Source organism: Bos taurus, chromosome 18 (assembly GCF_002263795.3).
Source record: "Bos taurus isolate L1 Dominette 01449 registration number 42190680 breed Hereford chromosome 18, ARS-UCD2.0, whole genome shotgun sequence".
Taxonomy (NCBI): Eukaryota; Metazoa; Chordata; class Mammalia; order Artiodactyla; family Bovidae; genus Bos; species Bos taurus.
The window spans coordinates 33,120,117-33,144,021 of record NC_037345.1 but is presented as its reverse complement, the minus strand read 5'-3'; the positions used below and the strand labels follow the sequence as shown (position 1 = coordinate 33,144,021).

The 23,905-nt window shown below is 43.7% G+C and overlaps 1 long non-coding RNA gene across 2 annotated transcripts in view; it reads right to left on the bottom strand.

Moving 5' to 3' along the window:
* Positions 1-410: 410 nt before the first annotated feature.
* The window catches only part of LOC132342819 (uncharacterized), a 269,479-nt gene continuing 245,984 nt past the window's right edge, over positions 411-23,905 (bottom strand). For both annotated transcript variants that reach the window (XR_009491338.1, XR_009491339.1), the window contains exon 4: positions 411-1,036. This is a non-coding gene — a long non-coding RNA (uncharacterized lncRNA). The remainder of the gene's footprint in view (positions 1,037-23,905) is intronic.

The window sequence follows — 23,905 nt, the reverse complement described above, 5'->3', positions numbered from 1 at the left end:
CCTGTGTGCTAAGTCACTTTCATCATGTCCAGTTCTGTGCGACCCTATGGACTGCAGCCTGCCAGGCTCCTCTGTTCATGGATTCTCCAGGCAAGAATACTGGAGTGGGTTGCCATGCCCTCTTCCAGGAGATCTTCCCTCCCCAGGGGTCAAACCTGTGTCTTTTATGTCTGCCTGCATTGGCAAGCAGGTTCTTTACCACTAGCGCCACCTGGGAAGCCCGTAAAGTAAATGAGTGACTTAGCTCTAAGCTTCCTGAGCATGGGCACTGTTTATGTTTTGTTCACCCCAGAAATTTAAGGGTTTAGCACCTTGCCTGGCACAGCACAGGATCTCAAAGTCATTATTTTTGAGCAAGAAGAGACATTAATCAATCATCAGGTACTTCTTGATTGCTTTCAATGCACATGTGTGTGGAGCAGATGGGAAATACATGGCTGTTCTATCACAAGCTTTATGACAACAGTGACCCCATCTAACTGGCTCAGCTCTTTCTCTATAGATCTATAGTGTTTCAAACTGTTTCTGGTACTATTACAGATGCTCAATAAATATGGGTGAAGTGAGTGAGTCCCTCTGTCAAGTATACTTGGAATTTTAGGGAGAAAGCATATATACATTAAGATTTTGAGAACCACTCAGCCCCAATCTGTGGGCGCTGGAGATGGGCAGGGCTCTCCAGGGGAGAAGGGGGGCTTCTTTGAGGAGGGGGGAACCCATTCCTGTGATGCATGAATGGGCTGTGAGGAAGCGGAAAAGCGGCAGGATGGCCGTCTCCGAGGGGAACAGCAGGCGCAAACACAGAGAAGTCGGATGCAAGACGCTTGTGGGTGGAGAGAGATGCATAGGAACAGGGTCACCCCACAGCATTTCCCGAAGAAGCCTTCAGCACTGATGGAGATCTCACTCTCTTCTGTCCTGGGTTGATGGATGGGACCAGCCATTTACATTCTCTCAATCTCAGGCAGTCCTGTGACATCCTGGTTGCAGCACTTATCGCAGAGGACCCTGGAGCTGACAGTGTCTCTCAAGATTTCTGAAACATGAAAATTGCCATTTAAAATCCTTTAACTGTTTTCTGTCTCTCAGACTTAAATTTGCATTTATCATTGTAGAAGAGTGTCTCGTTCTCCATGGAAATCACTTCAAGGGTTTCCTAGATACTAAAACATTGAACAAAGTTCCACCCCAAGTCCCTGGAGAAAATGGAAACCTTGACCTACTTGAATGCAGGTGATTTAGGCAGAGAGTAAGTTCTATAAGCCTGTGCAGTTGACCATTCTGCACATAGCTCTGGGGGCAGAAATTATGTTTTCATTTTATATATATATATATATATATATATATATATATACACACACACACATAAATGAATCTACTTTAGAGTTATGGGTGGTCTTCTTTGGTATCTATTGCTAGAGACAGAATACTGTACCAAAAATAGGTAGGCATATGGATGTGAGGGGAGTTTTGGAAAGAATAGATACATGTATATGTACGGCTAAGTCCCTTCACTATTCCCGGGAAACTATCAGGCATTGTTTGTTAATCAGTTATACCTCAATACAAAATAAAAAAGTTTTTTTTTAAAGGAACAGGTAGGCACATGCTTATTAACCTCTTTCCATTGAAATAAAGTCACTGAAATTCAGATGTCTGGGTTGATGTGACAACACAGATTTAATTTTTTGTGATGCAAAATGTGACATTATTTAACACCAAAGTATGGAGGTTGTGCAATTCTTTTTTAATGTGTTTCCAATTCTGTAGGTGACTCTAAGCTCCATGAGACTAGACAATCATGACATTTTCACCTGTACTTGGGGCCTGGGTCCCTGAAGGGCAAGCATGCTCAGGATACTGTCTATGGAAGCAGGTGGGCTGCCTTGTCCTTCCAGCACTCAAGCAAGGCAAGGTGGCCAGCTGGTGCCATGGTTGTCCATGCACTGCGGTTAAGAGCGTGGACTCTGACAGCATATGGCCTGAACTCCCGTTCTGACGTGATCCTTCCCTACTAGATCAAGTTGGGCAAGTCACTTTACCTCTCCATGCTGTGTTTTTTTTTTAATGTATTAGGTAATACACTTAAGTCTCCTTTACTATGCTCTATTTCTTCTCACTACAGAACATATCATGTTACAATCTATAGTTTTTTATGCCATTTTTTCATCTCTTTCTCCCCTCAGGAGTGTAAACAAAATGCAAGGATTTTTGATTAATCACGAGTATAAATTATTTTTTTATTACTCATAGCACAGTACCTGGCCCACAGTAGGTGCTTAGTAAAAGTTACCTGACCAAATAAAGCACTTAGAAGGATGCTCAATAAATGTCAGTCATCATTAACATTTCTCTTTCTTCCCTTCTATTACTCACAGTGTCCAGGAAAGTCTTCACATGTAAGCCTGGTCTCTAGTGTATGGGGAACAACACAGAGCAACCTGTTTCAGGGCTGAGACATGATGGCCCTACCACCTCCATGGTTGGTAGCTAACCTACCAACCATGGAGGTTGCCTGTATTGCAGGAGCCCCATAAGGGAATTTTCTCCGGTTTATAAGGCAGCAAAGTCTGGACATTTATCTGATACAAGGTAAGAGGGGGGGAAAGAAAGCTAATGCTCCTTTATTTATTTTTTTCTACCAGGCGTGTTGAGCTTATCTCAGTAGAGTTACAAGGAGAGAAGTTCTACATGACTTCTCATCTCTGTTGGCAGATGTTCTGTCTCACCTTTGAGATAACAAGATAACAGATATGATAATATTAATAACAACAAAGGTGTCGCTGATACCATACTCTTCTAAGCCGATCACATGCGTTATCACATTTAATCCCAACAAATCGGAGTTAGGTAGTCACATGAGCATTTTAGATGAGGAAACTGAGGCCCAGGAGGTGAAGCCAGGTGCCCACTGTCACTTAGTGAGGAAGCCACAGGAAGCGGAAGCAGACTGTGTGTATCTGAGCTCATCAGCACAGTACTACACTGACTTTAGATGTGGGCATGGGTCCAGCTTTTGAAGGCGGGTGACAGTGAGGAAAAGGCATGGAAATCACCATTCACAGAACAGGACTTCAGGATGTGGGGTAAGAGGCCCTGAGTGAGGGGGGACTGAACATGCCTAAGAAACCTAAGAGGTTTTCTAGAAGTGGTGACATTTCCAAGAGACAGCAGGAGCAAAGCAAAGGTATTTCATAGGCCAAGAGCATGCAGACACGGAAGAGAAGAGGCTTCACAGGCAGTGGCATGTGCAAAGACAGAGACAAGAAAGATGCCGCCACCGCCAAGGGGTGCTGAAATCGGCAACTGGCCTTTACTGAGGTCTAAATGTTTGTGTGCATAGAAATCACCCTTGAAGCTATTACAAAGTGCAGGTTCCTGGGACTCCTCACGTCCAAGGACAGAGCTCAGGAGTTCCACTTTAGCAAGAACTCCAAGTGCTTCTGATGATACCGTGTGGATCGCATTTCAGGAAATGTGGCTATTTATGGCTTTTAAGAAAGGAAACATGAAGAATGTGACCAGATCCCTCTTTCATAAAATCTCTCTCATGGGGCAGGAAGGAGGGCCTGGAAGAGAAGAGCTGAGTCATAGGGGTCTCTTAGAAGGCTGACCCAACAGTCCAGTTGAGAGAGGCAAGGGCCTGAGCCCAGGCATGGCTGAGGCGGTAGGGGTTCTCCTGCAAGCAGGCTCAGAGCTACCGGTGGCTTCCCTTATCTGAGCATCTTCCTTCGATTGAGTCATGACCCACTGTCTGGGACAATGATAGTAGAAAGGTCAGCTTCTGCTAAAGGAAAACTCCATGTCAACAGCAGAAATGAAACATGCCCTGGAATTAAAGGAGGCTGACATACATACAGAGTAATTCAATCAGAAATATTTTGAGAAGTAGGGTTTTTCAACTATCATGACATTTCAGCATCCAGGTAACATTCTGAGATATTTCACAGACACCCTTAATTAACTCAGCAGTAAGTAATGCCAAAGAGGTGGCACCACATCAGAAATGAGTTGTATTTATTACTCAACATCTACAGAGGACATACTATGGTGGTTAGAGACAGTGACGGGGCGGACTTCCCTGGTGGCTCAGAGGTAAAGAATCTGTCTGCCAATGCAGGAAACAGGGGTTCCATCTCTGGTCCAAGAAGATCCCACATGCTGTGGAACAACTAAGCCTGTGCACCACAGCTACTGAGCCTGTGTTCTAGAGCCTGGGAGCCGAAACTACTGAGCCCACGTGCTGCAGTTATTGAAGATCGCATGCCCCAGGGCCTGTGCTCCGCAACAGGAGAAGCTGCCATAATGAGAAGCCTGAACACTGCAACTAGAGCAGCCCCACTCGCCACAACTAGAGAAAAGCCCACACAGCAACGAAGATCCAATGCAGCATGAATACATAAATAAAACTATTAGAAAATAAGAAAAATAAATAGTGACGGGGCAAGAATGGCTTGGATTCGGCATGCTGCTTGGGGTGGCCGTGATGGAAGAGAGTCACACAATGATGCCACTGGGTTCTAAGTGAGGCCCAGGTACAAGTCTACAAGGGTGCAGCGGTGGGGGAGAGAGAGATGGCTCCTGGCTGAGATGACAAGCCGAGAGGCAGTGGGCCTTGGAAGAGGTGCCTGGTTGTACATGCAGAGATTGACAGGGAAGAGATTTTTAGGCTGAGGCAATAGCTTAAGAACATGGCTATGGAGAGGCAGATGGAGATTGAAGACATAGGGCATAGACACGCACATAAACTGAAGTTTAGGGTTCACAAATGGGTGAAGGATTGGAAATAACAAGTAAAACAAACTACACTTACTGAGCACTCACCACGTGCTGGGAGTACTCTAAGTGCCTTGAGTGTATTGACTCCAAGTCTTATGGGATGACTCTTAGGCCTACCAGACAGAAGGGGTGAAGGGCCTTGAACACTGGGCTAATAAGCTGGGATTTATTCTTCAGGCTGGCAATCTCAAATTGCTCTGTCCTGCCCTCGTGTTCCATGGAGAAGCTTTGGCGGTGCTCTGGGGCATGACATGAGGAATCCAAGGGGCGAAGTACCCCCCTCCCAAACTTCTAAAGTCTAAGTGAAAGATGACCTGCTTTCAGCTATTTGATTTTCTAGGCTTCTAAGTGAGGTTTTGCTTGGAGAAAATATTACTTTCATAATTTTTTGTCTGTAAATTATTTGGAACATCATGATAAAAGTTGAACATATAAACACAAGGTGAATCTGGAAGTAAGTAGAGGATGATATAAAGAGGAAAGCCAGCTTAAAAGTTGTTTAAGTACTCCAGGCAAGAGACACTGGAACCTGGGACTTCCCTGGTGGTCTAGTGGCTAAGACTCCATGCTCCCAATGCAGGGGGCCCGGGTTCCATTCCTGCACAGGGAAGTAGATCCCACATGCCTCAACTAAGAGTTCACTTGCATACCACAATGAAGGTCCCATGTGCCACAAGTGAAACCTGAAACAACCAAACAAATAGGTAAATATTTTCAAAAAGAGAGAGAGAAATACTAGAACCCAGTGCTGGAGCGATGACAGTGATTATGGACGGATCTAGAAGGAGGGCATAGGTGAGCTCCAGATGACTTGAGAACTGAGTGGGGAGTGAAGAAGAGGAGAGAAGACAGGATGGTTCTGATGTGAGCAGAGCAAGGAGGGTGCAAGGGATGCAGGGAGGAGCTCAGGTCTGGGTGTAATCAGGTTCTGTTTCATCAGGCTTCCAATCTTCTCTCTGCAGAGGAGTCAGCTTTCCCACCGGGAAGGACGCTGAAGTTATTCTACACCCAACGAGGCATTTCCAATGAAGTAAGACCTTGATAAATCTGTACTGATTTAATTTGACTATCCCATGACATCATCTCAAGTTCAAGTTTTAGACAAGGTGGCGACAGAAGGTGCCTTTGCTTTGGACTCAAAATAGATGGAGGAAATGAGACAAGCTTCCAGGCAGCTCTTGGGGTGTGGGCTCATAAGGCAGAGTGATAGATCAGAGAAAGCAATGGTTTTTGCAACTAGAAGGACTCAGTTTCCAGTCTTGCCTTGTGCATTTTCAGATGTGCCACTCTGGAAAGGTTTCTTAACTGTTTTGCATTTGTTTTTGCATTTCCTAAATGAGAGAAATAAGTCCTTCTAAAATGTTGTGATAATGCACCATGATAATTTATGGAATACTCAGAATACTGTTTAGGTATTCAACAAGTTCCATGCAAATATTCACACTGCCAGCCCCCACCCAACCATTCTAGAAGTAGTTCCTTCCCTCTCATACCACAAGGTCATACATCTTAACATAGTTAGGGAACGTTTGTGCATATGGAAGACTACTAGGTAAATTAATAACACCATCCATGATATTCTTTCAAGTGCGTCCAAAGGTGATCAATTCACTAGGCCAGGCTGTGAATGAGGGTTACACTTAGCTCAGTACTAGAAAGAGGTAAAACCCTCAGTTAGAGATAAGAGAACCTTGCCAAGGGCATGGCATTTTATTATAAGTACATGGGAGGTCAGAAATCTCAGAGAACTGACGTCCTTTCATACAGTACTTTGTCTTTTTTTTTTTTTAATAAGCTTTTAGGATTTTTAGTATACTTCAGATGTGACTATTTTTCCTACATACACACACATAACTTGATTTTACAAAAGAAAAGTCCAGCTTCTTGAATTAAGAACAGTAATTGTGAAGTACTGGGAGGTGAAGTCAAATACTGAGGATTAATATCAATGCCATTTGTAATTTGCATAGACTACAAAAGTAATCAATCTTGCATTGTTTTAAGTTCAATGAGTACACAGCAGTTGATGACTTTGCCTGGGATAATCCTTTTCAAATGTTATTTTCAATTCAAAAGTACCTGCTGAATAATACTGGATTTTGCTGGCAGGACAATGGTATGCTGCCCACGGAGGGCAGGTCTGCCGTGGAGATGAAGGGATGCTGTGGAAGCAGGGAGCACCTGCAGTACCACCAGGCATTCCACATGAATGAGGAGGAGGCAGGCATCTCCTGAGGTTTGTGTTTCCTGCTTCTCCAGGCACAATCAAGGCCTGGCACCGACCCAGAAGGAGGGCAGATTTAGGATATGAATGCCTCCTTGTAGTTTGTTGAAACTAGCTTGTATTGTCTTGCAGGATTCAATCGTTACACACTGAAACATTTTAGGAGCTAGTCATTGAATTGTTGGTAGCCAGAAACAGAACATGTAGGGATATTTACACCAGGGAAATTGGCAAACTCTCCAGTAAGTAGGAAAGACTTGAAACCTAGCATTGCCTCAGCACATACCCACATACCTGGACCAGAGATTATCTTGAGAAGTATTTGTTGTCAGTGAGATGGCTTTAAGCAAAGGAGTCCCTTACCAACCTCTGCACATGCTAAGAGTCGGACACGACTGAGCGACTTCACTTCTACTTTTCACTTTCACCCACTGGAGAAGGAAATGGCAACCCACTCCAGTGTGCTTGCCTGGAGAATCCCAGGGACAGGGGAGCCTGGTGGGCTGCCGTCTATGGGGTCACAAAGAGTCGGACACGACTGAAGCGACTTAGCAACAGCAGCAGCAGCAGCAGCAGCACATGCCTAAACTTTCCATGTCTCTCAACTGTTGAAAACAGAGGAAAGGAATAGCTCTTCCTCCTTTTTTCTCTTACTCCATTTCCTTCCACTCTGGTCTGCATCACCAGACTCTGCTTCCCAACGAAGAGCAGCTAGGTTCTAACATGGCCATTTTGATGAGTTATTTCTACATTTTTGACAGATTTTCGCAGACTATGATCTACCTCTGAAGTGCAATAACATCCCAGATGGCATCTTCAATGAGGTATCTGAATGGCCGTTAATTCTGAATCAATATGATTACTCAGAGCGAGCTGTGTGTGTGTGTACAGAGCGCATCTGTGGGTGTTCCCAGCAGCAGGCATGCGTGACTTAAGAGCAGAGAGCTGGGGATTCTTTGAGGAAGCAGCTGCAGGGTGGGGAAACAGTTAGCAGGATGGGCAGGGTAGAATGATGGACATTTAGTTATCTTGTATTCTACAGGATGTGTTTAATCTCCAAAGCAGAAACCAAGGAATCATTATTCATTTATTCATTCACTTATTCCTTTTCTTTTGTCCAACAAGTATTGTTGAGCATCCATGGCACCACATCACGTGCTGAAAAGAGAAGAGTGAAAAAGACAACTGCCCTGGGGAGTTGCCACATAGGGGATAAGTGGTAGGACGAAGTCAGAGCAACAGGCAGGGGGCAATCCTGCAAGGCCAGGTAAGTACTTTCTTATGGGGAATTTATCCTAAGTTCAAACAGCTAGAGGTGATGTGTTGAGGGTTTTTGTTTTTTAAGTATACCTTAGGCTACTGGGGAAAACTGGAAAGAAACAGGAGAGGAACATGAGAAGACCCTGCGTCCCTGACTCTCATTCATTTATTTGCAAATCCCTAGACATTCCTTAATGTCTCTAGAGCCTGTGCCCACTCTGCCATACTGATACATTCTATAAGAGAGTGATGCGCAGAAGTGTAGGCACTGACCAAACAATAGATGGGTATACAACTTTAGAAAAGAACTTCTAAACCTGTTTATGAAATCCTGATTTCTCTTTTCCTTATACTGCATGCCACACTGATGCAGGTTTGCAGTGCCTTCCACAGACTGTTCCTGAACTTGTTTCTGTTAAGTGTTTGGAGCATTAGTTGTGCAAGTTTTAGTAAAGGGGCCTTCCATTAGTTTCTTCCTCATATGCTCCTCCACTTAAAATATTTCAATGGTGGCTATTCAGGTAGAAAAGTAAAGAATCTCTGCTTACAGAGGGGACAAATAATTCTTAGCAGTCCACATGATCCATGTATTCAGTCAATAGACCTGCATCAGTGATAGGTTTGAGGATCTAATGATGAAAAAGCTGTTTCCTGCCTTGGGGAGCTCTCTGTCTGATGGCACATCCGATAATCCAAGATGCAATGATATAAATGCAATGATAAAGAGAAGCACGGGGTCTTAGGGGAGCCAAGAGAAGGAAGCCAGGAATTCAGCCTTAGAATGTTTCTGGAAGTACCAATGCCCATGCTGAAGCTTACTTCAGGAGTGGGAGTCAACCATAGAGAAAGTGATAGGAGGTTATGGAGAGGACCATCCAGCCACAGGCAGACATGTGCAGGCAAGAGAGCCCCAGGGCCCATATCTGCACTGAAGCACTCTTTCAACTACATTTGACCATGTGTCTTTATATTGTTCTTTTCCCTGAGAGTACCAGTTTTGGAAGAGCATGATGCCATTTCCTCCATGGTTGTACCCAAAATAATGTCTTATGACAGAAAGAGAGCAATCTGTGGGTCGCACAGAACTTGATTTGGCTCCCACCTGCCCCACTAGCTGTGTGACCTCGGACAGAGTACCGTAAACTTTCAGCTTCAGTTTCCTCATCTGTGAAGTCGGGCAGTAGGGCTTGTGAGTGTTCGCTTACATGAGGTTCTCGCGGCAAGAGGACACTCAGTGGATGCTGAAATGGACAGAGGGGTCATTTGATGGTCTATGATCCAGCTGATATTTATGTTCAGATCTTTTTGTTTCATGCGTCTGGTTGTGTAAGCACAGTCCTAGACTGAAAACAACCATGTAAGTGGATTTAAGCCTGAGAACCAGCCTTGAGGCAGTTGCTTCCTCTGTAAATGGAGAGCTCTGTTTAGGTGCGCTTCCACCTTTGAAACCTGAACACCAAGATTCAAAGCCAACTCTAGTTAATGCGGCCACCTGCTACTTCTCCCAGCAGAGGGGTAAATCCACGTGGTCAGGGGACAAGGGGGATGTATTCACCAGGTAGCTATTTAGCTTTTTATTGGGATCTTCAAGGTAACACAGGTAATTTCCATTTTTGTCATATGTCATTTGAATTTCTATTTTCTATAGCAATGAGACCTTAAAAGTTTCTCTCTAAATATTGTATATTGACAGTAATTGTTTGCAGAAAGGGGTTTTAGGTCATTCTCCTAATTGGTTTTGCATAATTGATTTGGGAGTGTTTTATAAACTTGAATTCTGACAGTTGTATCTAGAATGCAATTTATCTCATTGTATCCAGGAACTATCCATTTTAAAGTGTATCATTATTACATGTAATACTAAAGAAGAAATATTGCTGCCAGTTAAACTATGACACAGTGATTCCTTATGACTGAGTTTTTAAAAACTACTTTGAGATGTATTTAGACACAGATTTTTGTCACATGAAACTCTTGTTAAAATTTCTCTTTTAAAAATAAACTTTTTTTATAAAGAGAAATAAATTGGTCATGTGGGCTTAGTCACTCAGTCGTGTCTGACCCTTTGTGACCCCATGGACTGTAGCCCACTAGGATCCTTTGTCCATGAGGTTTCTCCAGGCAAGAATACTAGAGTGGGTTGCTATGCCCTATCTCCAGGGGATCTTCCCAACCCAGGGATCAAACCCAGGTCTCCCACATTGCAGGCAGATTCTTTACCATTTGATCCACCGGGGTCAAGGTATTAATAAAACTGCTTCATATTCAAACAGAATATCTTCAGGGTCACTTGTGAATTCACAGCTATTAACAGCTGGTCTTTCCCATGTCAAGACCACTGGTGATATAGCCTTTCTTGAAAGAGGGTACTGTTATTGTGATGGGGATTCCCCCCTAAACTAAAGATACTTATTCTGTGACTTGTAACACATATGCATAGGCAATGACAGCTAATATCAAGATTTCTGCCTACCAGACTGATAGCATTCTGATTTCAGAGATGTTAACATGTGAAATAAAAAACAAGTAAGTCAAATGTGTCTGAGAATTGCTAAAAAACAGTACAACTATAAGGTAGAATTACTTAGGATTCATCAACTGGCTGGGCTTATTTTAATCACTCGACCTAGATGATTATTCAGTGATGAGCCAGGAGCCACATTTTCAACTTCATGATCAATATTTTACTTCATGAAGTTAGAAAAGGTCCATCATGACTGTTTTACAGTTCCTGCTAAAAAATTCCATTCTGGACCCCAAAGTCCATAGCATCACTTCATTCTGCTCAAATGGTACCTTGGTGACATGCCCAGTGCCACATGACTCTTCCAAGAAAATGGGAACATTCATTTGGCAATAACACTAACTGCCCACAGTGCACATGATACAAAGGGAAACTTTTTTCCCTCCAATTTTATATTTTATCTCATCAATTTTCCCCTTCTATTTCACTTCGAAAATTGCTGCACAAATCTCTGGTGGAACTATGTGTGTTAGAAAGGCTTTTTACTTACTTTCTGCTCCTACCATCTGTACTTCCCATTGTGTACCTGACATGCCAGGTAACTGGAATAACCTGCAGAAAGGGACCCTGGGAACAGCCCTGGGCATCACACAGCAAACCAGAGCAACACTTCCCTGTGTTTCCGTGATGAATCAGCCCCCGTTTCTAACTAGCAAGATATTCATCAGAGCTTGCTCATCTATTCTTCTATGTGCATGTACATCTGAGTCGCTTCAGTCGAGTCCAGCTCTTTTCGACCCCATGGACTGCAGCTGGTCAGGCTCCTCTGTCCATGGGATTCTCCAGGCAAGAATATTGGAATGGGTTGCCATGCCCGCCTCTAGGGGATCTTCCCGACCCAGGGATCGAACCCACGTTTCTTACATCTCCTGCACTGGCAGGCAGGTTCATTACCACTAGCGCCACCTAGGGAGCCCTTTCGTCTATATATTAAGCCAAAATGTATCAGCTAGACTTTGTACACTACCGGGGATATATTGACATAAAGAAATACCCGTGCCTTCCATGAGTTCAGAATCTAGCAATAGGACGTACAGATCATCAAAAAAGCCAAAGGAGTGTTTTAAGTACTAACGCCAAAGTAACTATCGGGGACTATGAGAGTGATGAAGTGGGCTGGGACACTCAGATAATAATAAGAGGGGGAAGGGGGTCAGTCTTAAGAGGGAAAATGTAACATGAAACAGAAGTGTACTTATTAGGTTCAAAAACAGAACAGAGAGACTTCATGTGTGCTTCAACCAGTTCCCCATATGGTGGCAGCTTCTGTAACCACTGTTCATTATCAAAACCAGGAAGCTGATATTGTTACAATACAATACCCAGTCTATAGACCTGACTCAACTTTCACCAACTTTTACATGGATTCATTTTGCCTTTATATATAACGAATGCATTTTAAACCTGAGGGTTTTAATGTAGCTCTTTGCAGGGCATGTAGGAAGAAAGAAAGTTTAGAATTCAAGCAGAAATTGTCCTTCCTTGTCTAATGTCCTTGTTAGTGTCCAGTGAGCAGAGGTGACCTCACTGCAAAGGGTGGTGATGAGACAGGAGACAGACAAGTCAAGAGCGATCAATCCCAATCCCTGTCTAAGTGGAATGCCACAGTCAGGCGGTGAGCCAGCTGTTGAGCACTGCCAGTAGCACCCAGCATCGTTTGCTTCATAATATGTCCCTAATGTCAGGTGGCATTGCTTTCTATTTGAATTTGTATGAAAATGCTAATGTGGTATATTGGAAAGGTGCTTGGGTCTCCTCAGGGTCAGACCAACTAAGATGTGAATCCTAATTGATATTTACCAGCTCTGCAACCATGAGGAAACCACCGTATCTGAGCAGTAGCCTTTCCATCTGTGAAATGGGCATGCAAAACAGCACCTCCCTGGACATCCCTGGTGGTGCAGTGGTTAAGAATATGCCTGCCAATCCAGTGGACATGGGTTCGATCCCTGGTCCCAGAAGATCCCGCGTGCCTGTGCACCACAGCTACTGAGCCTGCACGCTCTACAGCCCATGCTTTGAAACAAAAGAAGCCACTGAACTAAGAAGCCCCTGAACTACAAACTAAAGAGGAGCCTTTGCCTGCTGCAGCTAGAGAAGAGCCTGTGTGCCATGACAGAAGCACAGTGCCACCAAAAATTAGTGAATCAATAAAAGAAACACCACCACCCTGCAAGGAGGCGAGACTTCGGGCCTCACCTAGGAATTAGTAGGCGCTTAATGAAGGTGGAGTGCGATTCTACTAAACACCAACATTCTAATGTGTCTTTTGCATTCTATACCCTAATGACCGACCCAACACTTTTACTCTTTTCTTTTAAACTATGGAGAAATGCCTGAGAGTTTGCAAAATGCTTACACGTACATATTTCCTGTTTGTTCTTCTCAACAGTCTTGTAAGACTCCGAAGGATGCCTGGCCTGAGGTTACAGAAGTAGTAAGTGGCAGGGCCAGATCTAATCTTGCATCTAATGATTTCAAATTCCATGTTCCTCCTGCTGTATCCAGCCGTCTCCCAGCTGCCAAAGGGGTTGTCAAGATTCTTCTGCAGAAGAGAGATGAAACAGCTCTGGATAATTTAGGGGCGAAGGAAGGAAAGCTTTCAAGTTTATCACACAGTCAAAGCTGGAGTGTGAGTTCATTCCTTCGAGGGAGCACCCCGGAGCATCTGACATGATATTGAGTTTTGTTTTGGTTTATGTGTTTCCTGTGGCATCGAGAGGATATTTTTTGTCCCTTCTCCTGTTCTCTGCCAAGTCGACTGTTTGGTTGCCCATTAAGGGAGGATATATGGTGTGTTTCTCTTTCCTGCTCTAACCTGAAGTGTTAGAGTGAAAAGGTACCGAGAAAATAGATTGCTTTTTTATTTCTGTTGAGAACCTATTGTTTCTAGGGTAATTAGCAAACAGCTTGGCAAATGTTATTGGGTGGAGGACAAAGAGGGAATACACATAATTATTTCTCCTAGTTAGAGACCAGAAGTCATGTTTATCCCTTCGGGAAGGGAATATAAAACATTTCCAATAAACATATCTGGTCAGGTAGCTGTTCTCTACTAGGGAAAAGTGTCCACAGCTCCTGGTACAGAAACACGGAGAGACATAGCCGATCCACCATCATTATTAGCCTCCCAGCCAGCCCTGTTTTCACTCATAAAAGTGTGCTTTATGCCTCGCAGAGTCAGTTCCAGTTGGAGTCTGGTATGAATGTGCTCTGGTGTGAGGGGGCACTGTGAGGTGTGAACTGGAGTGGGATCCTAACTCCTTGACTGCTAGTGAGACCCTGGACAAACTTGGTTATTTCCTGAAGCTCCTCTGCATTCTCCTTTATATAATGTGGATTCCAATACATATTATATAACTATATTAAAGTGTTAATGTGACGATCAGATAAGAACATATGTTAAAAGCCTAAAATAATAGTTTGGCATATAGTAGGTGCTCGATAAATATCAACTTCAACTCTTTCCTCCCGTGACGTTTCTGTTCATTCCCTAGAGGCAAGCAGTCAAACAGAATCTATCACGAGCCGATGCAGTCTCAGCTGATTACCTACCTCACCCATTTTTGCACCTCTCACGGCTCCGGCCCTGTTGGCTACAAGGTTCAGACTCTCTCTGCCTGGAACTTCCCTGCTGGTACAGTGGTTAAAAATCTGTCTTTCAACGAAGAGGACACCAGTTCAATCCTTGGTTGGGGAACACAGACCCCATATGTCATGAGGCCACGACCAGAGAGTCCACACGCCAAATCAACAGAGATGGAGTGCCACAACTAAGCCCTGAGGCAGCCAAAATAAATAAATGAAAAAACAAAACAAAACCTCTCTCTGTGCCTGTTGACAATGGGGCTGCCATCTTGGGGAGTGGGGCACTTGGAGACACTCCTGGTTACTATGTCCTAAGCATTTGCCCCCACCCACAATGAGATGAATGGGAGCAATTCTCCAGCCAATTTTCCAGTTACATGGAAGAATGTTTCGCAGTTAACAAAGCTGTTGAGACTAAATGGGTAATGACCACATGCAGATTTCCAAAGTGTTCATTTGTTTGTACCCAACACGGACTGAGGGACTGGGATTCTGAGTGGCCTTCAAGTCATATTTAGATTGTGGTAGATGTGGATAAACATTGAGACTAGAGAGAAGTTATCAGTGATGACATGGTCCTCAGCCATGGGATGTGGGGAATGTCAAGCAGGGCCACAGACCTTGGAATGAAGATCCTTTCTTCCTATGCCTGAAGCCTGTCATCCTCCCACACCCAACAAAGACATTTTCCTCACAAAGTCTGACTGATTCCCTTTCTCAAACTCAAGCTAGATTAACTGCTCCAGATCTGCACACTGATGGCATCCACAGGGCTCTTCACACCCTGTGACAATTTCTGATGAATAGATGAGCTGTCTTCTTCCATCAGCCAGGGGTTAACTGAGACGGAGGATCACAATCCTTGGTTCCTATCCTGGTACCCGTCACATGGCAGGTATTCAATGATGGTTGCAAAGGAGAGAAGGAGACTGGAAGGAAGAGACTTCTGAATAAGCCCCATAGTTTCTCTCCTACGAGCAGGAATTTTTGTTCTTTTCTGTGACACAGAACTAAACCACCAGCACACCCCCACCTGTCTGTGTGTCCCATACTCCGCTCTCAGTAACCTCCTAGAGGAAAGCTGCCCGACTCCTCCAGAGGGAGATTATCAGGAACCTTCCTTTTCAAGAGCCTTCTCCCTGGGTTCCTTCCTACGTTTCTTATTGAGGTTAGGAGGAGGAAGGGGCAACAGAGGATGAGATGGTTGGATGGCATCACTGACTCAATGGAGATGAGTTTGAGCAAACTCTGGGAGATAGTGAAGGACAAGGAGGCCTGGTGTGCTGCAGTCCATGGGGTCGCGAAGAGTTGGACATGACTGAGCGACTGAACACCAACAAAGAAGGAAAAACAATGGTGGCTTAACCCAAGAAAGAGCCTTATTTATCTCCCAAGTGAAAGATGTGTGGTACCGGAGAGTCCAAAATATCATGGTGCCTCCTTCCTTTGGGTCCATAGAGACCAAGGGTCTTGATTTCTGCTCTAGCTCATCGTCAGGGTCACCTTAGGATCCATATTTGTACTGACTCCGCAGCTGCAAGGACAAGTTTCAGGCTGGAAGAAGGAAGGAAGGCAGGTGGAAAATTGGAGGAATCACCTAACTGAGTTGACTCTTGCAAGTGCAGACCATTCTACATCACTTCCACACACACCTCTTTGGCCAGAGCATAAGTACATGGCAGTGCTTGACTACAGCCACCTTTTTATCCAAGAGGGGAATTATTCTCCTGCCTCAAAAAATCAGGGTTTCAGTATTAAGCAGTTCAGAAAGACTACTCCTTGCGATGGACAACCAACAGCCACAGCATCCAGGGTAAACATGAGTGGGAAAACAATGCGAGTGAATGGAGTTGTATTTCCCTCTTCTGTAAAGACTTACGCCCCTAAATGCCATTTCTCCTGACAGGCACAATTCAGACATCTATCTCAGGGAGAGAGAAAAAGACAGAGAAAAATGATGCCTCCTCCTCAGTTTCATGGAAACAGCCCAGAGAAATCAACCAGCAGGAAAGAAACAAGTATGTATTAATTTCCTACTTGCTCCAGGCAGCAGCACACAGTTTATCTTATTTAATTCTCACAACAGCCCAAGAAGGGAATTATTATTAGTTCTATTTTGCATACCGAGACTCAAGTTCAGAGAGGTTAAGTGACTTGCTCAAGGTTGCAGAGTTCATAAGGGATGAAGCTGAAATTCAAACTAAAAGCCCTTTACAGTTAGCTCCTGTTTCTTGTTTAACAGTACCTCTCGACACAAAAGTAAAAGAAGGAGGAGGAACCATGACAACATCTCTGATTCAAAGAACAAAATGCCCTTGAATTTTGGCTTCACATTGGTGTAGAATATTAAATGTTCACTGTCCCTTTCATGTACAAGCATTTGTCTGATAGACAACATTTTCTGCATATATGAATTCTGAAAATATTTTAAATCTCAACCAAGATTCTCTATGATGTTGGAGAGCTGAACACAAAACTTCAGAGTCTGAATGTGAATGGTCCACGGGCCACTTAACTCATGAGGTTCTGTCTCTGCTGAAGCAAGGCTTATGCTTACTGGTGTGAGAACTGGGCCTTACTGGGCTTCTAGGATACACAGGGAATTAAAGAGAGATAAGACTGGTGCTGCAGAAGGATCCCTCAGGGATCTAAGTGCAATCCCTTAAGGATCAAAGGGAAGTTAGAGGTCACTGTGGCCAGCCTCCCACACATGGTGGAATGCTCCCTAACATCATTCTTAAGTAATCATCCAGCCTAAGGAAGAAGTCTTTAAGATGATCTGTTTTCCAAAGTCAAGCATTTTATTGATGGGAAAGCCCTTTTAAGATGTCTGTCTTTAGTCCGTTTCTGGCTGTGCTGTCTTCATTGCTGTGTGGGCTTTCTCCAGTTACGATGAGTGGGGACTACTCTTCATGGTAGTGAGCAGGTTTCTCACTGTGGTGGCTTCTCTTGGTGCAGAGCACGGGCTCTAGATGGGCTTCAGTAGATATGGCACATGGACTTAGTTGCTCTGAGGCATGACAGATCTTCCCAGACCAGGGATTGAACCCACGTCCCCTGGATTGGCAGGTGGATTCTTAACCACTGGACCACCAGGGAAGTCCAACAACCCCTTTTAAAATAAAGCCTAATACCATACTCCTGAGTTTAACAGCAAAGAAGTACTGAGGGTCTCACATATACCATGCTTTTATATAAATTACCTTTAATAGTCCTAACACTGTGCCTATAAGCCTATGAGGGAGCTAGAGATTACCCTTCACCTTTTGTAACTGAGCGAAGGGTCTGGGAGTGCAAGATTCTCCAGAGATCACACAGCTAAGCCTATCAGCCAGCCCTGCTGGCTTCAAAGTGGATGTTTTTCTCATGCACAGTCACTGCAATTTGCTCTTGGTCCTTGTCCTTAACCTCTGGTCCCTTCTTCCGTGATTCTGGCTGGCCGGATGTTAATAGTACCATAGCCTCCTCCATATGGGACCTGACTTACAGACTATTCATCATTTAATTGACCTTTGCAGGATACCTGTCAACTTTTTCAATGAGTTTCCTGACCATGACTCTGCAAACTGAGCAAAATCCGCTGGCTGTGGTGGGAATGGGACGGAGTTTCCACTCTTTGCCTTTGAAGACCCTTGTGTCTGTTCAGCTGAGCCTGTTCTTCAGTTGATTTCAATCACAAATGCTCTGGAGTCACTGGGTTATTCCAGTTAACCTATCACAACTGTGGACTCAACTGAGACATCCCAGTAAAAGGCCCAAACCCTGTTTGCCTAGAGCTCGGTCTCAGGGAATTGACGCTGGACACTCAGGCCTTTACATGCACTCCCATCACTGCGAACCATCCTTCAAAACTGCGGCCACCCTGTCTTTAACACACTGTCTCTCTGGGAATCAATAGGACATACAGAAAGGGCACCAGCGCTGATGTCCAGTTATCTATGCTGCATGACAAACCACGTCCACACTTAGCAGCTTAAAACAACAACAATCACTTTGCTCCTGAATCTGCCATGTGGGCAGGGCACAGGAGGGACAGTTCATCTGCTTCATGTGCCTCTGGTGGGGCACATTCAACAAGGTATTGGAGAATCCACTTTCAGGACAGCTTGCTCACATAGCTGGCACATTGGTGCTGTTAGCTGAGAGCCCTGCTGGAGCTGCAGATCAGGGCCAGGGGCCCTAGTTCTACTCAACCTGTATTTCTCCATGAGCTTCTCTGGTTTCACCACAGCATGGTAACTGGGTTCCAAGAGCGAGTGTCCCAGAGGGACCAGACGGAGGGTGCAGGGCCTTGGCTAACTGAGCCTGGGGAGTTGTGTAGTATCACTTCCATTACACTGCATGAACTGACAGCTCACTACACTTGGCCTAGAGTCAAGGTGGGGAGTGAGAGATAGACCTGCCTATCAACGCAAGGTGTGTCAAAGAATCTGTGGTCTACAGACCCAGCATGGAAGGTGTTCAGCTCTAATATGTACTTTTGTACGATCTGGAGCAAGTTGCTTTACTACCCTAAACCCTCCCCTGACCCTTTTTTTGGTTTGTTTGTTTTTTAAAGGCAGAGTTTTATTTATTTCTTGTTTTTGGTTGCACAGGGTCTTAGCTGTGGCACGTGGGATCTTCACCGAGGCACGCGCTGTCTTTTGCTGCAGTGCGCGGGCTTCTCTCTAGTTGTGGCACACAGGCTTAGTTGCCCCACGGCATGTGGGATACTAGCTCCCTGCCTAGGGATTGAACCCATCCATGTCCCCTGCATTGGAAGGCAGACTCTCAACCACTGGCCTACCAGGGAAATGCCTCCTTTCTCTTTTCTATGATGGGAAAGAGTAGAATCTCTGAAAAGGTACCTCTCAGACGTGTGAGTTGGCTTCCTCCTCTCCACTCGGTGTCATACTGTTATTCAGTTCATATTATCTGAATAAATCAGCTCATCCGAAATGATCAGTTCATCCTCGCCAGCGTCTCCCAAATTTTTGATAAAACTTTCAGATAGGTTAGAGGGCTGGGGCACGCCACTGGAGGCCTCTCTTTAAACTGGCCAACTCACGCTCTTCTGAGGCAGTTACTCAGTCCACAGTGAATCCTAGGAGTTTGTGAAGTCTTCCTAATTATTCTCTTCCACATGTGCCATCGTCCAGGAAGCGGTGAGGAAGGAAGGGACAGGCAAGGGAACGACGGAGCCGACATGGATAAGCACGTTCAACACTAGCTTCACGCTGATGTATTCAAATCATAAATTCAAGATGCAGGTTAAGAATCCATTTTCTGAATAGTCACATTAGATGAGTTTAGCTAGGAAGATTTTTTAGAGAAAAAAAACAATCCTGGGGGAAAAAAAGGATTTAGAAATCCCGAACAAAGGGAATTTTTTAAACAAAAAATTATATTGGGATTTTGGGGGGGCAGCACAATTTGGTCCCAAGTCCCTTTTATACTAGGCCACCTAGTCTTACCCCAGTGGAAGTGATCGCCATGGAGAACCCTCTCTTGATAAAATATTTGCAAAAAATCCATTTTCCTTTGTCTGCTGATATCTTGACATCACATCATTTGATTCCTGGAGAACTTAAAGTGGTTAGAAATCTTCAAGGAATTATTTTATATATTTGAATAAAACTGTTAATTATTGCATTCTGTTGTGAAGGCATGAACCAGGGAAAAGATAAAAGCATCTTTCACGTTTAATGTCCCAATTAATTAATTTTTACTTATAAAATTGGAGCCTTTGCCAAGGCTTCTGGAAGCATTATAAAAGATTGATGTCATAAAGATAAGAATTTAACTGGGTCAAGCCCAACCATCAGACTATTCTTAATTAGGAATGAATCTCTCTATAATTTCTATAAAATTGGCTGAATAACAGATGACATACTAAATTACTAATGTAATTCAAGGGGTATATGATTTGGAAATGGGTTGCTCCTTTATGCCAATGTCATCCATGGTGCTTTCTGCCCTGATTCACCCTGCAGGTTGTTGTTTATTTTCCAACTTCAGAAAAAGGTCATTTTTAAGTACAGATGTTGCCCAGGACATGTATGCCTGCCCCCTCCATGCCAGCTCCTGGTACTGAATGTAAAATACTGGCCTTATAGATAGGAAAACCTGTGCTTGTGTCAGAAGCAGCGTCGTTTCAGAAAGGTCACATTTGAAACTTGTTCAGCAAGTTAGCTTGGAAAACATGGACTGTGTGCTGTGGTGGTTAAGAATCAGAAAGTCTGGTCCCTCAAGGAGATTCCAGATACTGCCTAGGAAGGTAGCTTTCATGGGAAAAAGGGAGAAAGGATGTTTGAGAGATCTGAAACACATCATATCACAGCATCATGGATGAATCTCATAAAAGTAATGTTGATAATATGTATCATTTTATTCCATGTATGTGAAGTCCAATAACAGTTAAAAACTCGACTCTGATAATAAATGTGAAATTAGTGGTTACCTATGAGATGGATTTTACCAGAAAAAGGCATACGGAAACTTTCTGGATTGATGGAAATGTTCTATGTCTTGATCTGGGTGGTAGCTAGACATGCACACACACATAATTTTATATACATATATGTAAATTTTAGGCTGGTACATTTTGCTTCATATGAGCTACACATCAATACAATCACACACAAATATAAAGATTCAGTACAATAATAACAGTGTATATGTCACACAATCCTAAATATGGTGACTTGAATTTCCAATCTTAGAATGTAAGATTGTCTCTACTAGGTCATGTTTGTCAAAGAGTGGTCCCTAGATTTCTGCAACAGAATCAGCTAGAATTTTGTTAAAAATACAGATCCCTGGACTTAGGCTACTCCAACTTACACACACACTACCAGTGGAAATGAAGGATTGAGAAAGCTGCCTTTTCAGTAAGCTTCCCATACAATCCTCACATCTCCTAAGAAGAAACCCAACAAAATGTATCTTGGAAAAGTTATCCGTGAACCAGTCACTCTGCATTTCTTGTTAGCACAGATGGGCTCGTCAGAAGAATCAGTGAATTCTGAGGAACCTCCCTTTAGAATCAGTAGGTAAACTCAGGACAAAGAGTGATGAGTCCTTCTACTAGGCACTTGTCATGAGTCTTTATTTATATCTCTTTTAATTTTCACAACTATGATGTGAGACTTAGGTTAACATCATCTCATATTCAAGAGGTGTGAACTGAGGTTATACTGGATAGTCAGCACCCTCATGGTCACTATAGCAGAAAGGGAGGAGTCACCCAGATGTGGATGGCTCCTTAGCTCAGATATTCAGCCACTCCTGTGGAGTGTGACTTCCGTAGATATGTGACAATCATGGAGTCCCAGTCCTTCAGCTGGGAGGGTCCAGGGCAAGACAGTTCTCAGACTACAGAGGGCTGGTTCTGAGCCTTAGAGGACATTTAATAAGGAGCTAAGATAGACAAGAAGATGAGAAGAGGCAGTGGAGTAGACTTGATCCGTTCTTTGATGGTGGTTTTGTCCCTAAGTCGTACCTGACTCTTGCGACCCCATGGAGTGTAGCCTGCCAGGCTCCTCTGTCCATTGGATTCTCCAGGCAAGAATATTGGAGTGGGTTGCAATTTCCTTCTCCAGGGGATCTTCCTGACCCAGGGATTGAACCTGGGTCTCCTGCATTGCAGACAGATTCTTTACTGACTGAGCTCTGAAGGAAGCCCCTTGATCAGTTTTGTAGGAGACAAGTTTCAAGAATGATTGGATGGGGACTTCCCTGGTGGCCCAGTGGTAAAGTATCCACCTTGCAATGCAGGGAACGTGACTTGGATCCCTGGTTGGGGAACTAAGACCCCACCTGACTCGGAGCAAATAAGCCCGTATGCCACAGCTAGAGAGTCTGTGCCCCACATCAAAAGACCCACAAGACGCAACGAAGATCCCTCATGCTGCAACTAAGACCCTATACAGCCAAATAAGTAGATAAATAAATACATTTTTTTAAAAGAATGATTGAGTGAGTCTCGGACTTTCAAGGGAAAGAATGAATAACAAATATGGATCGGGAGGCTGGGGCAGACTGGGGAGGGTCTCAAATGTCCAGTTCCCACGCTGGCCTTTCCTTTGAGGTTATAAGGAAATAATGAAAGTAACTGAGCCAGGCCTTCCAGGATCTAATACCTGATGATCTGAGGTGAGCTGACATAATAATTATAAGAATAAAGTGCACAATAAATGTAATAAGTCATCCCAGAACCATTCCTCCTCGGTCCGTGGAAAAACCACCCTCCACGAAACCAATCCCTGGGGCCAAAAATGTCGGGGACCACTGTCTTACAAGATGACTCCAGATGCCAGCGAAGTCACTCTGACCTCAGCGCCAAGAGTGAACTGATGAACCACTGCCCATGAACACGCATGCTCCCCTCGTCTTTCCAGTAAACTCTCTTCCTGCTTTTCTTAATCTCTCTCTTTTGTTTTCAGCTTTTGGGCCAGCCCTTTATTTAACGATATGGTTAGTCTAGTCTTCGCAGAGCAAAAGTTTGTATTGCTTGACTAAATCCTACTTCACAGAAAGTATATTCAGCCATTTTACTAAGGATTGAACTGATGTATGCATATTGCATATAATTTGATTTTGTACATTTCTCTTCATATGGCTTACTTTTTTGTAATGTACTTTTAAGGCTATTTGTAATTATGTTCAGATCTTTAGGTAGGTGAGATTAGCCCATTTCGTGGTATATATATGAGTTTAGTCATTCATACATTCATTTCACTTGAAAATGGCAAATATCTGAAAGGGCTGGTGGAAAACTGACTTTGATTTGGAGTTAGCTAGGGCACATTTAATTTTTCCAAAGCTGAGGGCAAATTTAGAATCTCTTACACTGCTGAATTGTAATGCTGCACCTCAAGAGTGTGACAGGCCACACAGAGCTAGGGGAGAAGAGAAAGCACGTCTTGGAAAGAATTATCTACCGAGCTAAAGGGGTGACCTATGCAAAATTTGTAATTGTAAAATTTGACCTTATGAATCACACAGCATCATGGCCACTGGGAACACACGCTGTTGCTTATGCCTACCTCTGTCCAAATACCTTCTTTTTTTCTTTTAATCCTAAGTGAAATACATTTCAGCTCTGTTTCATTTTTCTGTTCTTAAATGCAAATGAAATTTTGTTCAGCTGTAAACTGAGTACAGCATGTGGACTTCAGCATGTACAGATTTTTGCTCTGTTTTCAAAAGAACTCTTTATTTCTGGAAATCACCTTTATAAACAATGTGGGAAAATTACACAACTCAGCCTGACTTCACTGTTTATTTTTCAAGACCACGTTTCTCCAGGCTGAGGTTAGGATAACTATAGCTCTTGCCCCATCAGTATGGTTTACTGAGCCCAAGGCTAGTCACAAGATTTGTGGTAGAATGGTAAATAAATCTCTCTTGAAAACTGGGCTGGATTCTTTACATGCATTTTCTTCTATAGTCAACCAGCCCTTTTGGATTATTTCTATCTTAAAACGGAAGCAAATGAGGCTGAGACACTTGAGTGCAGAACAGGAAAGGAGAATTTTGCACCAGAGAAT